The sequence below is a fragment of the Egretta garzetta genome, unplaced genomic scaffold (genome assembly GCF_000687185.1).
Source record: "Egretta garzetta isolate BGI_Z169 unplaced genomic scaffold, ASM68718v1 scaffold412, whole genome shotgun sequence".
NCBI lineage: Eukaryota > Metazoa > Chordata > Aves > Pelecaniformes > Ardeidae > Egretta > Egretta garzetta.
The window spans coordinates 440833-454537 of NW_009258770.1; the positions used below are offsets into that span (position 1 = coordinate 440833).

Below are 13705 nucleotides of genomic sequence, written 5' to 3' on the forward strand. Positions count from 1 at the left end.
TGAATACAAGAGTTTTACTGTTTTGCCACCCCAAACTGCTATGATTTTTTGACCCTGGCAGAAGCTCCGATGTAGACACTACTGCACTCAGTCTAGACATGGCCTGGGCTAATACTGAATCAGACATCGCTTGTGCATTTATGGGACAGATACAAGGCTCTTCTCATCACATCTAAAGATGCCGAGGGCTCCCCGTAGGTCTTAGTCACCAGGAGATCAGATTCGGTGTGAGAGAGACGATTTCTTAATAAAAGCTTTAGCACATACCCAGATCTTTCTTTTAAATATTTGTTCACCACCAAAACTGCCCAATACTGGGAGGGCTTTTCATGAGCAGTTCTCGGAGTGCTCTATACAAGCAGAACACTATCACTGTTCAAAATGACTAAACCAAGGTCAAGCGAAAGGAAAAATTAGTTGCTCAGTCTGATAAATGAATTAATTTCTGTAGGTATTTTTAGATTTTGTGAGTACATTTTATATGCTATAACAGGCTGTTTATACCAGAATCAAACCATTTTTGGACTGCGTAGTTCAAATATATGGACCAACCAAAATTAGTATTGAAAGTAAGATCTCCCAGAGGAATAGCTGGCATTTATGAAGTTGGATGTTTAGGTGTTATTACTATAATAAACATGACTGCTGCATCTAACATACAAGTGACACCATGCTCCAGAGGGCATCAGGAAAGACAATCAGAAATGCATTTGATTTGGAATCAACCTACGCATGCATGGAGCAGGACTGGACAATAGTTGGTACGGTGATGATCTTCAGAAAAAGCCAAGACCTGTTGTCTGTAACGATCAGAAAATGTTATTGTAAAATTCCAAGGCTGAGGACAGCGATGCAAGAAACAATTCTACAGAAACTGAAAAACATCAAGCATCAATTGTCATTTGGTTGGTTGGTTTTTAATCTACGATTTCAGAAGGGTCAGCGCACTATGTCTAAAAGCTAGAAGAAATGGAAAGTTACACTGCTACATTTTCTCATTTAAGATCAGAAACAGGAGCTGTGACCGGATGTGTTCTGCAGTAATTTACATGGTAATAGATGCTGCTGTTTCTCTGAGATCTGAGGTATAACTTTTTTTTTTTTTTTGAGGGGGAAAATGTATAAACACATTTTCTCTTTATCACATATGATAGAAAGCTCTAAGGAGAGAATAAAACTGTTTTTCCCTTGAGTCAAAGTCAGAGTCATTTGAGAAATCAAATGACTGTATGTTCCTCTGGTTGCTGTGCAACTTGCAAGCATCTTAAAAGTGCCTCTTCTCTGCCTAATAGCTCATTTCTAAAATCTGCTTTCTGTGTGGTATCTGATGTTAGTTCTTCAAATGGAGAGAAATTCACACATGATGAAAGAGCAGCTTTAAAGACCAGCTTGGCAAAATGGAAAAAGCCATTAAATTTTCCAATCAAGCCCATCCCCACCTCACTGAAAATGGTCTAAGGGAAATTTAAGCACACCACACAAAAAAACCTCTCCTTCATGTCACAAACCCTCAAATGCTGTCTTTACTAAAGGTAAGGCTAAGCACTTACCAACGTAGGCTTTTACTAACTGGTATTAGTCCAACTTCTTAATCACAGATTTCAAATTAGTAAATACTGCAGCTTAGAACTCAAATAGTGCAAGGGCTATAGCTGGCTGAAAAACATTTCTGGTATGCAGAAACAGTGGAGTTCTGAATTATAATAAGAAGTCAACTAAGCCTTTGGTGTGCTGCCTAGAGAACCAACTGCTTTTCAGCAACCTTGTGTTAACTCAAAAGAACACAGGAACTAGCTATTTCCGTAAGTAGCCCTGTGAATGTCGGCCTCATCGTTGCTTCTAGGTGTTGCCACCTAGACTAAACCATCAAATGCATTGACTAGACTAAACCATTGAATGCTCAACTCACTAAAGATTGTCTAGGATTCATGTGGGTAAATCAATGCTCACAAAATGTAAAGCCATGAAAAAGCTCAGCTTTAGCCCTTTTAAGTGCAAAGTAGCCTGAAACTGTAACAACATCGTGGAACTTTTGTTATCATCCATAATTTCAAATTTCTTCACAAAGTTAAGGAAACAGTCTTATTTCTACTTTGCAAATAGACAGAGCTGAGATCTGGAAGAGCAAGTTGACTTCTCCAACTCTACTTATGCCAAGGCCCTTCTGAGTACCAGTTCAATTTCCATGTGAGCAGGGTCCCAAATATGTTTTTTCACTTTTTTGTAAAGCCTTCCATTTGCCATAAATAGAAATAGCACATGTGTATATCATAGTCTTTTATCAACGTACCGTATGTGACGGGGTCTGGTGTCAGTTAAACTTCTGCACAATGAAAAGGAAAGATTGTGATCATTGAAAAAACTGCATATCGTGCCAGTTTTGTAGATGGTCCAGAACCAGAGGCAGATGTACTGTACCAGAAGCTCTCTCTTTGTTTAAGATGAGCACATGACCTGCAAATGCTGTATTTCTCCAGTACATAACAAGCACAGTATCAAGCATTTTTTTCAAGGACAGCTACAGTATAGGAGCCTCCAATCTCTATTACAAATGGCAGCACAAGACATCACCCCACAAACATGATGAAGGATGTTCTGACAGCTGCATTAATGAAAAGAAACGCTTCCAAAAGGTGGCATTTACACTTAATTCAGCTAATGTATGAACTAAACATTCAATGCTATGAAGCCTGTGGTAGTGCTGGCATAACATTGTCCAGGACTGTCCCTATCTGTAGACAAAGCCTGCAGATGCACTTCTGGGGGAGGTAAACCAAAGAGCAAGCTCCTCCTCCATTACCTGTTGAGCAGAACCTGTCCCTTTCTGAGGGTACAGTTCACTTAACTACTAGGAGATAAGATGCAACTCAGAATACCTTCTTGTGAGGACAATGCCACTGTGTCACCAGTGGGCAAGATGCTCAGTCTCCCAGCGTCTGAAAATGGGGATAAGTATCTTTGCCTTTCCAAAAAGTGAGATCAGCAACTTCAATCATGGTTAGGAAGCACTTTGAGGGCAGAGACTACTGCAATACAAAGTCTTTTATGTTCTCTCTTTCTTCTTTCAGTCTTGCCAGGGTCTTTGTGTAACATTTGGCATGCAGCCGGATTGTGCTATTAGAGAATTTAATTTTTAATGTTCATCATTGTCACCTGATCCTCTACCAAGGGGAAAATTTTTAAGGGAAAAAAGCAGCTGCTGGATGGAGTGTTTTTTTCTTAATGTCTAATCTTTACTGATATTTTTGTGTCACTTAAATTCTACTTCTCTAGAATTAAATGCTTTCTGCATGCTGTGCCATTAATATAAATATCAAACACAGAAATTATGTTCCACCCCCCACCCTGCCCCTTATCTATGGGGAAATCCCTTATCTCTCACAGTCATAAGTAATTTAGGATCAGACACAGATGGGCTGAGATGTGAATGCCTCAGGGAGCAACTGAAATAGCTCCCTGATAGACATCACAGGGGCTGAGCACAGTATCTCTCCGCGTTTATTCTGATTATCGTGAAGGCTGCCAACAGGCTCTTCTGTTTGGAGTTTGTTGGAGTTCTTTTCTGCACTCTTGCTGCGGATGGTGATAGTGAATGCTCTTCATAGATGAATAAGCACTAATTTGTAACTGCAGAGCCCTGTGTTAATAAGCGGGACCGAGTTCTTCTATCAGTCAGCTATATCAGCTCCCAATGAGGTTACCACCGAGAGCCAAATGTGACATGGGAGCCATGAAATTAGCTTTAGTTCCCCTGTCTGACACTCATTTCAATAGGTTAGCTCTCACTACCAGCACTGTATCCCACAGCATCTCAAACATGGCAACTGAATACCTGCAAGGTTACTGTGTTTGGCGGTATTATATGCTGCCGCCCTCTACAACGAAAGCTATTTTGGCTTTGGAAAGGAGGATTCTCGCAGGAACTGAGCTGGATTTTGCAGTCTGTGTGACAACTGGGCAACTGCAGTGTCTGAGGTAACAGCGTAAGTATGTATTTTAGCTAGATTTATAAATAATGCAGATTTCCTGTGAATCCAATTCTGTCATGAGAAGGATAAATGCCATTGCCATTCTCCACCCGGTAGAAAGCGCCGTCCCATCCTGCAGAGGTACTGCCTTGCACCCTCTCTCCGGCAGATTGAAGGGAGATGTCTCTGGAGACACACATCTCCCCTGGCAAGCACAGCGGGGCCAGGCAGGGCTGGGAGCAGCAGGGCAATGCTCCTCTTCATCCCAGGTCGCTAGCGGGGGTGACTTACCCAGGCACAGACATACCTACTCCCCCACACATCAGTAATCTGCAGATGGACAGGGGAGAGCACAGCCTTTTGTATTTGAACTTTCAGAATCAATTGGCTAGAATTTCTTTCCTCCTGTGAAGATACAGGAAACTCCTACGCTGTCAGTCCTACTATAGGCTTGGGTTAACCATCAATGCCAAATCTTAATATCTTAATCCACAAAGCTTGATACACACTGCCCAATAGCCCAGCCATGCTGTAACACTTGGCACAACGTCAGCAGGCATATGGATCACCCTGTGCAATCAAGTGATCCTCTTTAACTTTGATTTCAGGAACATGAAATGGCATGTGAAGAAATGAACTTTTTAAATCCATCTTCCTGCACTCCCAAATCCTGCAGATGCTCCTGCTCAGAACCAAGCAGCCCAACACACTTCCAGTGCGATGGACAAACCACTCCGCCTCCATTTTGTACCAAGGACAGGATCTTCTGAGGAAGAAAGGAAACGCAGTTGTTGTATCCGTTTGGTTGCTCTTGAAGGAAATTCCAGTGGGCAATACTCAAAGAGCTACATGTCTAAATTAGCCCAAGACAGAAGAGAGAAATTATCTGTGGCCTAATTTGATGTCTGCTGCAGAGAGCCAGTAAGCCCTATGAGATCAGACATTCTACACAAGACCAGCCTCCTTAAGTTTGCAGCGTTGCAAACAGTGAGATGAATAAGAAAATCCTCTTTTGTAGCACATTTCTTTTTAAAGTTCAACCTTGTTAATGACTGCAAAGTTATTTACATTCTGCTGCTGAAGTGTGAGTTGCAGAGGGTAAACACCTAATGGTTGTTCATCCTCTTAATTAAGTACTTTCTGCAACAGGAAAAAAAGAAATGAGCCAAAGTTGGAGGGGAGGCTGTATAACTCTGGGAAAAGGGACTACAACTCAACATTCTTTTTTGGGCGCTTCCAAGAGATAATAGGTTTTTTTCTCAGGAAAATATAGGATGAATATCCTATCAAAACCACAGCTGCTACTCACATGCCAGTTAAGACTAACAGTGAAGCACTGATGCAAATCCAAATGGCAGTCATCCCTGCCATTAAGAAGATCACCAGCTGAGCTGGAAGAGTCCTTCAAGAAAACCAGGTGCTACCCAAATTACTCAATCCCTCTGCTGGCAAATAAAACAAACTCCAGATCCTCCACAGATGAACATATGGCCTCAAATTATACAGAATTTTGTCTAATCTGTTCTTAAAATATTTTAAGTGATGATGACACATGAATCTTAACTAAAGGTCTCCTACCCATAACACATCTCTTGATGGTAGCAGACGCGAACTCAGCTTAAGCAGCAGCAATTGGAAATTCACCAGGGATGTGAATGTGGCAAAAGGCAGGACTAAATAACCTCTAGAAGCCTGCTACAGTTCCATCAAAATTCATAGTTTTCACAAATTTCCATTGGATTGGTTTAAATATTTAAATAAAAGAGATCCCGCATATTCTAGGACAAAGGTAGAAGCTTGCAAATCCTGGGTACCTACCCATGGAAGAAGCAATTAACAAAGTATATAAGCTTGAAATGAAATCCAGCTCTACTCAGGGCGCTTAAACATGTGTTTAGCTGTAGGTTTGTATTTATGTCCTGTGTCAGAAGGATTGAAGTGCAGGCATAAATTCTCCATTGAATAAAGGCAAGCTGCTGAACAGTGCTTTGGGAGGCCAACCTCCGTTAGCCAACACCCTGCCAGAACATGGTTAAAATCATAGAATTGTGTAGGTTGGAAAAGACCTTTAAGATCATCAAGTCGAACCGTTTGTCTGGGTTCATCTGGGTCAGACCCTGAGCAAGAGCCCAGGCATAAGCAAAACTTTTCAGCATTTATTTTAGCAGACAGAAGGCTACAGTTGATAAATACATTCCTGTAGGAAATATTCCAGCAAACATTCCAGGATACAGTTCTGTTATAAAGATTAAGCAGGCATAGACTGGGTTTCCAAAGGCAGAGTGCTGCAGTACAAGCAAGTGCTGAGTATGAGCGATACACCTAAGTCAGTTAATTCACAACTTCATAACTGGTTTCCAAGAGCTGAACAGGAGATATCAAACACATCCTACAGAAGCACTGAAAAAACACTCAGGCTAAAAGCCATTTAGAGACAAATCTTGCAGAGTTTCCTAAGTCCTCTTGCAGGCAGCACTTGAAGTGCTACAGATCTTGCAAATGAATAAAAGGAGCTCTCACAGGCTTTAGATGAAGTGGAGAAGGTATTGACTTTTAAGTAAAAGGCTGGCTTTCTTCTCCCTAGTGAATTTCTAACATTTACATTAAATAAGTGCTAAGTAAAGCAAACGTAAGAATTTTAAAAGTCATTCACAAGTATTTTTAAATACATACCTACTTTACCCTATCAGCATTGATAAAAAGTTCTAAAAATATTTTTCATTTGCTTCCTTTCTGACCTGAGAAATATCTATGCTGAAAGTATTTAATTTTGGTTTCTTTTTTTTCTATCTATCTTACCTTCTACTGAATAAGAAAATTTACTCCAATACCCAGGGAAGAACAGACCAGCATAGTATAAACACTTGTTACATTCTTGGGAACCTCTAAAGGCTACCTCTGCTTCTGAGTAATACCACCACTGTAGGGTGAGGAGGACGTATTCTTTGCTGAAGGATGTTTACTCAGCCAGCTGGAGATTGTAGAGAAAGAGTTAGAACACAAAAACGGCAGTCACAGCTTTTAAATGCCATTCTGCACAAGATCTCATTTGGGGGGGGGCGGAGTATGATTAACCCATCTCTCCATCTCACTTTTCTTGAAGAACTGTGTTCTCAACAATGAGACACCTAAATGGCTTGTCTGGATGATGATGAATCTGATGTACACATGAGAGGTGTAAGGGGAGGGCCATTTCAGTTCTTTTCCCCATAGAGTTTCATAACACTCTTCAGTGAGCAACAGAAGCAAAGCTGAAATTCATGGAAATAGGATAAAAAACTATGATAACTTCTATATCCAGAGGGGAGACTCCATAGCAATATTTTTTTCCACAGAGTTTATTATTTCAGGGTATCCTTCAAAGTGAAGTATGAAATAACATGATATACTCTCCACTGTTGACGTAAAGCTGCTTCTGAAAGGCACTCCAGACCTTCAGACGCAGTAAGGCTGAACACTTGGCTTATACAATATACAAGGCGTCACTTCTCCTTCCCAGTTTCTGTTGTCTATAGAAAGCAAATCAATCATGTCCTGTACTTTAACTTTGGCTTCCTAAGCCTCTTCTCTTGCTGGCAAGAAGACTGATGGGATACATGAAGTTAAGGGAACTGACGAGCTCACTAAATCATTCTTCAATGTTCTTAAAACAGTGGCAATCCCTTTAGCTTTCAACACATTTCCTGTCTTTGTCCAAGAGATCATTTAAGTCAGAGGCACGAGGCACCAAAAATGACTTAAAGAATGATCCAGGCATTTACTGCCTGCTACGCATTACACTGACAGAAGCAGAGTCCTTGTCCTTGACTGACACACCGGTCTTATGCTGTTTTTTCAAATTTGTGCATGGCAAGATTAGTCAGAGCTGATTTTGCTGTCAAAAGATAGTCTTCGGCAGTTCTGTGACAGCTGCAATATGTGGCTAACCTTCATCAAGTTGGAACATTTTGCTGTTACGTGAATAATATACCAAATAATACTGTTTCCTCAAATAAACATTCAAGTCCACTTTGTCAAACTGATGAACCATCAGTTCTCTGAATATTTCTTCATCTTCTTCTTCTTTTTCTTCTCCTTCTTCTTCTCCCAAGTTTAGAGAGAAGTTACACTTAAATGGAACTTGTCCTAATTTTTGCAACACAATGAAGCAGTACAGATTAGATGTCCATGCTAATTTCCAAATCCGAACAGTCCAGCAACTGCACAATGTGCCCATAGACTAGGGGCTCCAAGATAATGCACCCCTCACCCTCCTGCCCCACGAGCAAGGGTGCAAATGCAGATAAGTCTCCCCACCCGTCACCCCAAAGTCCAGCTGCTGAGACTGTTAGTGACAGCTCCGTTGGTACGACATGCGTGGAAGATTTTGTAATGTGGTCATCTGCCTGCTGGGATTGAGTCTGAGAAAAAAACAGCTTCATTTAGCACAGGCCACTGTTCATACATCAGATGGTAACTTTGCTGCATACAAGAATGAACGAATGAATGCTGCTGGAAAATGAAAGGTGACATTTGGACATTCAGTGCTTTAGAAATCCCTAAACTTACATTCAGGTTTGTGGTGTAGGGCAGACCTGGAAGGAGCATAACTGCATCCTCACCATCTACTACCACAAGGGATACAGATGCTCCAGGTCACTAGAAAGGGAATAAGCTTCCACAAGGAGCAGCTCTGCTTTCCCCATCTAGTCCTAATAAAGATCTTTTCATGACATGGTATGATTTCACTCTAGAAACCTGAAAGTAAAAGCCTGTTTATTAGCAGGCTCACCAAAAAGCTAGCTTTTTATTGTGCCTTTGAAGAGCACAATAAAAATATTCAGCCCTGTATCATTATATCTCCAGGCAGTGTGGCAAGAAAACAGAAAAAAACACGTAAGAATAACTTAGCACTGCCTGCAAGCAAGGAAAGATCTGTGGCTATCCATCAAGATATCTGAATGGCTTTCAAAACAGGTAAACAAGGTGCAGTAGATGAGCTTTGATTTTCACAGACCTCGCACTTCATTTTTCATGCATCTCTGATATTTTTAAAAGCTCTTTTTATACACTAACTGAAGTGCCCTTAGAACTTCGCCAGGTTTATGCGTACTCCCTGGAGAACGATGCTGTGCTTCTAACTGCAGCCATACAGTTGACAAGAGTCAAGACACAGCTGAAAAATATGTGGCATGGCAGGAATGATTATTTATTCACTCCAGTACTGTATCTCAGGAGGTACTTGTCTATGTAAATGTCTTGGAAAAAAAAGAACTAAAACTTTTGAAGCTTCATCCTGAAGAAAAAACAGCAGAGAGCCCTGTTTTTAAATTTGAAAAGCAAACAATTCTACTTCTCTCCTTTCCTGTCATTGATTTAGAGTACAGTGAGTAAAAGAGACTAAGGTTAAGGTTTCCGAGAGGGAATTTCATGCACTCCTTTGATCTAATTCAGTGGTAGTGCTAAGCAATATAACCATAGGTAAAATGCGTTTTTTTCTGAGTGCCTTGCATTGTGTGTTTCTTACAGACATATAAACTAAACCTGCACATCTGCAACTATCAGTACCAGAAGAATGCAAAGCACTAAAAACTCACTACTGTGATGTTTCACTTCATTTTGAAGGTGTGAATGACCTGTGATGGAGAGCAGGAAAGCAGGAATAGGCTGACTGTACATTGCTATTCCTGTGGCTTAGCAGGATGTTATACACAAGGAGAAACCTGCCCTTACAGACCTGATTCACTGCTACACTAGGGTTGCTTTACATGATTTTGGCAAGGCAAAAAAACCTTAAAGGACACAAAAATTCTATTTGCATTCAGCCTATGCTCTGATTTTCCAATACAGCAATGGTACACTATACAAACAACTGTGCTTTATGTGACTGGCAAGACCCTAAGCGATGACTTTTCCCCATCTTTTCTTAGAAATGCAAACAAATTAACAAATGCAGAGCTAATTTGGCACCAGAAGAGCACAGTGAAGATTGATCCCCAACAGCTGAGCTGTGCTTTTTCTTATTAAGTCTTCAGCACCTTTCTCCTTCCAAAATTAGTCATGAATAAAAGAATTTAAAAAGTAGTAATATGACGACAAATGCCATATACTACAGAGCATTTTTTAAAAGCCTACTTGTCTCTTAGACCATGAATTCCCATGATCCTATGAAAATAATTTCTTTCGAAAGTGGACTGAGAAAACTGACGTGTCTGTGCTGGATCTAACTCACCATGTTTCACAGTGTACTAGACCTGTCCTTGTTTTTATCTAATATTTTGTGACTGCCATGCAAACAGCGATCACAACTATTAAATTCTTCCTATCTTCTAAAGAAATGAACAGGGCCCTTTTGTAATTTGAAACTGAGGACACGACCATTCTATGCTTAAGATGAGATGGAGAGGGAGCTTGTGAGCACTGCACAGCATGGTTTGAACACTTACTACCATAAAATATACTACAAAGCTACCTTAGGGTACATTTTAATCTTTCCTGTATAACTGATTTTTTTCCCTCTGTGTAAACAGTAATTTACCTTCTAGGATATATGGGCTTACTAAAAACAAATATGAAAAGCAAGAAATTTCTTCTCCATTGTTTTGGCCCCCCTCCAAAGGAAAAAGGTCATCTTCCTCATGAGCGATACATTTGTCAGTTTGTAAAGTACTCAGCACGTGTGATGTTTGGGAGAAATCAAAACTTGCACCTCTCAGGCTTATTTTGTTGGGAAAAAAAAGAATGGGAGATTTTTGTACCCTTGCAAAGACAAAGCCCACGTCATGAGGTGGGATTTACCTGGGGATACAGGCTGAGGTGGAGCCTCTGTGGTGAGGCCAGTAGCTCTCTGGAGGTAGGACTGACCTGAAGTGGTTCCCCTCGCTAATCCAGCCCCATTCAGGTTGCTCACTGTGAAGACCGAGGCACTCAGACCAGATCAAAAGATGAAGTTGTGTATACCATGAGTATGTTTACTGAATTCAGTGCAAGGAACAAGGATTTGTGTCCGTGGCGGGGCTGATTGCTAATTGTTTGCTAAAACTTAATGTACAAGATCAGATTTTCCTCCAGTAGCTAGGTGCCAAAAGATGCAGCTAATTCCACAGGGGAATTTCAAAATGCCTCAGCAAGATGAGTGTCTAATCTCCAACAGGATTTAGGGACTTGACCAGATTATACTCTGTTTAAAAACTTATTGCCTACTTACCTGCGTATTTAGCAGCCTAACTAGCTTTAAAAAGCTTTCCTCCAAGGGCCCAGTTTGGAGCAAGAACTGCCCATAGATGTCTAGCTTTTCCCATCAGGATTTTTTTCAGTCCTGTATGTTCACTGCCGGAGATCATCAACCTGCACTAGAAATTTGAATCCTGTTACTTTTCTGTACCTGGAACAAACCAGCACCTACTCTTCAGCATGGGAGCGCAATGGGGGAAAAAAAAGGCACAGTGGGTTCATGTGAAATGCCTCGGAGAGAAGAACACCGAATAATGTGTCTGGTGCAGAGTACTCTTGAATTCCCAGATCACTTATGCTGGTACAAAGAAAAAGTAACTTTAAGATCTAGTCCCTACACAAAACACACAGTACTGCCCCTCCCTCCAAAGGCAATGATGTCTTTACCAGTTCCCTCTTAACAACTTCTCCAGAAAGAATCTTGAACTTACCTGCCTGACTAAGCTGAAATGGAATAATTTCATATTTGGGGGGAAATTTTGAAGGTTTATTCACTCAAAAAGAAAAAAGGTGCAGGAAATCTTTCACTCAAAAAGACAAAAGGTGCAGGAAATTTGCCTAGCAATTAGTCCAAAATCAATGTGAGCTTATGCCTTCCTTATGCTGAATATAGAGAACTAACAACTGCGGTAACAATTTACAGCCCCAGAAAATAACTAAGGTCTACTAGAGATTTGACTTGCAACTTTGTCAACATTAAAACATAAAAAGCTTCTACATCCAATCCAATCCAACCCCCTTATAATGCTAAGACATAAAAAGCTTCAGCAGAACAAGATCTACTTTTAAAAAGTCTGCTGTTTCCCTCTGCAGAACTGTCTTTCACTAAACTTGTTTCTATTTTCCTTCTTGTCCCCCACAAAATTTCTCTCAGTCTGATACTCTTCAATCATGATTAAAAGGCATTTCTCAGTGTCTCCCTGACAAATGTTCCTACTCATTTTTTTTAGAAGCTGGCAATGACGTTTGTATCTTGCTCGGTGTTCCTTATTGGACTAATTCTCATGATAAGAAAACCACTGCAATATTTTGTTGCATACAAACACCATCCTGCAGGATGCATCAGGTATTTGTGAATAACAGAACTCAGTAGTGCTGTTTTCCCAAGCTCATTCGTTCTGTCCCTGCCCACCAGTATTCTACCTGGAAAGAGCACTGACTTTAGCTGGCAACACAGAGCATATTTGCTAGCAATTATATGCTGGAACTGTCATGAATACGCCACAAAACATGGAATTTGTCCATATGCTTGGAATTCAGTCAAATATGCCTAAAAAAAGATAAAAACTGTCAAGCAAGCAAGCAAAGATTAAAAAGTTGTTACTTTAAAATAAAAGAGCTTCAGGAGCGTTCAGCACTACATTTCACATGCACTGAGCTCCTTCAGACTCGCAGTTCCCTAACGTGAACACAAGGTAAGGGTAGCCACAGATTTATGCTTGGATGTCAACAGCGAGCCTGAACTGTGACAAGACATCGAAATCAGCAGTGATCTACACATGGCAGTGGTATCCTGGCTGCTGAAAGGTTTATGCGGGTGCAGCGTCTGTGGCTATCAGGCCAGTAAAAAAAAAACAACCCAGACATAGAGTTTCTGGCCCTTCTTAGATTCAAGGAACATTTGACCTGATAGACTTTGTTACCCTTCTCCAGACTAATTCTTCACTACCTGTTCGTGTCCCTAAAGCACTTACAGTGTTACCTAACCCTGCCAGCTAGAGTAAAAAGCATAACCTGAGTTGAAGCCAGTCAGCCTTGCTGACACTTCACTGGAGTAGCCCAATAAGAGCAGTAAGGGACCACGTGCTTGATCCCAGAAGGCTTAAGACTTCGGCTCCAGCTCCTTGCATCAAGCGGCTGGCACTCAGGAGGCGTAACAGACCAAAGGGAAGAAAGGAAAATCTGCGTCTTTCACTTCTTGACTGCTGTACCTCGGATGACATGAGCAGCCGTTGAGGGAGGTGGAATGTATCATATCAAGCTGTCTTCATCTGGGTCAGTGCATAAAATAAAGACTCAAATGTGGGGAAGACAGTGAAGAGCAATGTGGCAGGCTCTTCCACCACTCCTGTCACCCTCCAGACACAGAAGAATGCAACAGACATTGCAATTCAGTTCTTCAACCAAGCAAGCTAAATTCCTCCTTCAGATAACCTGGAACATCACTGGCGAACAGTAATATATCATCTACTAAATTCTGTCCAGGTTTGGAAAGAGAAAGAAAATCCAGAGCCAACTAATGAAACTGTTGTCAGCATTCTCCTTGGGTTCGTGGCCTTCATTGAATCAACTTATGAATCTCTGGATTTGCAGGGCTTCTGAAAGGCTCTGTGCCCTTGTGCTGAAGTATGCCTTTCCTTTCTGGTACTCTGGGCAGGAGTTTGAATTTCTGGGAATTGCTTCTCAGTTCCTAAAACACAGATAAATCAAGGAGCAAGAATCAACCTGAGGTGTCTCAGGCGTGAAGAAGGATTTGAATGACGTGATCCAATTCCTAGCATCACATGAACATTTTCACCTAGCAA

At 41.0% G+C, this 13705-nt stretch overlaps 1 protein-coding gene across 1 annotated transcript in view; it reads right to left on the minus strand.

The window, feature by feature from the left end:
* TRPC5 (transient receptor potential cation channel subfamily C member 5) overlaps positions 1-13705 on the minus strand; it is a 67886-nt gene that overhangs the window by 36020 nt on the left and 18161 nt on the right. The window lies entirely within an intron of this gene.